Source organism: Propithecus coquereli, unplaced genomic scaffold (assembly GCF_000956105.1).
Source record: "Propithecus coquereli isolate 6110/MARCELLA unplaced genomic scaffold, Pcoq_1.0 Scaffold131, whole genome shotgun sequence".
Lineage (NCBI taxonomy): Eukaryota > Metazoa > Chordata > Mammalia > Primates > Indriidae > Propithecus > Propithecus coquereli.
In genome coordinates this window covers 3,272,608-3,275,771 of record NW_012137303.1, presented here as the reverse complement: position 1 = coordinate 3,275,771, position 3,164 = coordinate 3,272,608, and the positions used below count along the sequence as shown (strand labels likewise).

At 33.3% G+C, this 3,164-nt stretch overlaps 1 protein-coding gene across 1 annotated transcript in view; it reads right to left on the bottom strand.

The window, feature by feature from the left end:
- Positions 1-3,164, bottom strand: part of DCDC2 (doublecortin domain containing 2) — a 186,535-nt gene that overhangs the window by 1,010 nt on the left and 182,361 nt on the right. The gene's annotated exons all lie outside the window — the stretch shown is intronic.

The window sequence follows — 3,164 nt, the reverse complement described above, 5'->3', positions numbered from 1 at the left end:
GGGCTTTCTAAGATCGACTACAATCATTCTCTATTTCCACATGTCATTGCTTTTGTGACAATAACTGAAACACTCAATTAAACTATATGGTTTGAGCTGATGAAACTACAGAGAATTCATTTCATCCCATTCATAGATTAAAGCTAAGTCATTGTTGGCTTAAATCAACGGAGCTCCAATAGTTACCTCCTGATTTTATAAATGCTTTATGGTTATTCAGACTTTATAAATTCTTTCCTAACTCCCTGTCTCCAACAGGATGTTATGCCTCATCCAAAACAAATTTTTCTTATCAACATAAGGGAACACTCTTTCGTTCTCCATCCATGTCACCCAAACGTCATGGGAGAAAACATACAAATTTCATGTGGGAAGAATAAAAATCAGACCTATCTACATCCCAGAACATTTCTTAAAAATCAAAAATCTTATGGCATTTATAAAAATGATATTTAACAACAAAGAACTGTATGTGTTCATTGTCTTGGAAAAAGACTAACATTAAAAAATGATTCCATTCCAGGAGGACAGTATCACGCAAGAATGCCAAAATGTTTCTGCACTGAACCTAAACATTGTATCAACTAGTGGACCAATAAGCCAGTCTTTCATTCTACTTGTAATGCACCTAGCTAACTGGTACCAAAAAGAGTCCTCGATACATTCATGTAAATCATACACACATTCACAAACAGTAATAACTTTTGACAGAGGCTGCATTGCTATGAAATATTCTGCACCTGCAGTGTACAGTACTTAAGGCTGATGACAAAGAACTATACTCTGTAGTTACTCCAGGAAAATAAGATATATGCATCTTGGTTTTTTGTTTTGTTTTGTTTTTTGATGTGATATATCCCATTTTTAAAAGCAAATTTGTCTAACACCCCTCCCTAGAATAAATTTTTCATCAAAATGCTAGTAGCTTTCTTACTTGCAGAAGAATTTTAAATCTCTTAAAGTCTCAGGGAACCAAGATTTAAAGCACCATGGTATACCATTTCTTAGCATTTCCTCTCACATTTTTACACATTGTTTCTCTCAACTTCATCCAAAAGAGCCTTATTTTATTAATAACGCTGTGTCTGAGGAGGCCTTTTTAATGTCTTAAAGTGTGTGAGTGCATCTGTGTAAGTATTTGATATCTCTATCTGTATCTATACATTACATTTCTGTTCAGATTGGCAACAGTTCAGATGTGGTGCTGTTAGCAATTAATCTACTTTTTAAACTTTGCTTTTGCTACTTGAGCGAAAAAATGAACACCCCTCACAATTTTAAATACACAGATTTTTTTCTAGGTGAATGAACTTCACCCTTTGTGTATAAGGTAGGTCGTTTAATGAAAATTTTGAGGATGGTAGTCTATGAAATATAAACTGGAAGAGTTAGCATAATTTCATATTAGTATGGCTTCACAAGTGTGAGCCTGCAGAAATATCTGACTGATTCGCAGCCACATATACATGGGATGGTTCTGTCTTTACCCACCATAGCAAGAATTAACACTTTCAGAATAAAACAGGAGGCATGATAGTGTCATATTATTCCTAGGAGTCTGGCATTCTAATATTCCCCAAAAGACATAAGAAAAAAAAATCTTAATAAATAAAAAGTCATCCTATGGCCATAGAGAAAAATAATGAGTAAAAAGATATCTTATGGTCATATTATCTTATTTTATAATGAGATGTCAATGGGCCCTCAATAGCTATTTTAACAGAAGCTTAGTCAGATAAAACATCCTTAGCCTGAAAATGACTTCAGTCAAAATCTTCTTTATTTGTTCTGCAAAACTCCTAATGTTCCAATTTCACTAACAAGCCAGTTGTTTACAAGTGTCTTAAAATCCAATTAAGTTTAATAAAATAGTTTCATAAAATTAAAACTATGAAATTTATGTATTCAGCATCACAAGGATGAACGTCTCAAAGCATTATACTGGTTATCTCATAAAAGCAACATAAGTTTTTCATAGCACCCTCTCTCTGGAAAACGATACACTGAGCCTACGCCAGATCTCTTCCATCCGCTCACATAAATGGTCCCAGATCTGTCAGTAAGTCTCGCGTAATTTGAGGAGCTAGTCTGCCATGGAGACTACCATTCCCTGCAGAGAAAACTGACACAATTGTGAGGTAAATGAACTTTCAGCAGTTATGTTAAAGTCATCTCCAAAGTGTTGTCCACAATTTTAATTCTCCGAGAATGATTTCTTCCTTGGTTAGATGACATGTTTCATTTTTTTTTTTTTTTAGGAATATATGTGTACAAAGTGTTTTAAAGTGTGACCTCCTCAAGGTCGGTCACAATTATGTCTTGTCAACAGATGGTAAAATAGGTACACAAAAGAGAAGACTATGTCCCTATTTTTTTAATTTTTTGCATACAGTTATTGTGGCCTATTACCTTCCTGAAGTATGCTTAGAATACCAAATGTCATTTTCATGTAAAATATCAGTGTTGTGCTTCATTAAAATGACTCTAAGGAGTTCCCTAAAACCTAACTAAAGCTTTATAGTATAGTGAAGAAAAGGACAGAAGGAAAAACAGGAGAAATATCTTTATTAAAGAAGAACAAGAGAAAGAGAAATTCATCACCAAAGAAAGCAAAGAGAAAGAATCACTTTGATAATTAGTTAGAATTTCTTACATTTAATCCCTTATTTTTATAAGCTATCTAAAATCATTGACCCCAGACCCAGGAATAGTGTGTGAATTTGATATTAAAAGACTAGTAGTTCTATTTCCCTAACAACACAAGACTGTTGCTTGTAGCCCACAGTGTAGTCCGCCATTTGAAAGAGTAAGCCTACTAGTACAAAGCACAATCTAGATTTTACACCAGAAATATAGTACCCATTTTATAATCCATTCTCCCAGATCACTATATCCTTGTGTCCTTATCTCTTTCAAATACTGTTACATTATAATCTCTGCTTATACTTCCTATTTGTGGAAAATACCAAAACAGCTCTTAGGAAAAAAAATACATCTATTTTCTGCAGTATTATTAAGTGCTTTACATAACTACCAATTATTTTGATTCTAAATGCTTGGTTATGAAACCTGGAGGGGAAAATCTTAAATTTATGATTCATAATGAATTCTATGAAAGCACTAGAAGTTAAATTTTCAAATTTACACCACCAAAATTAAGATAA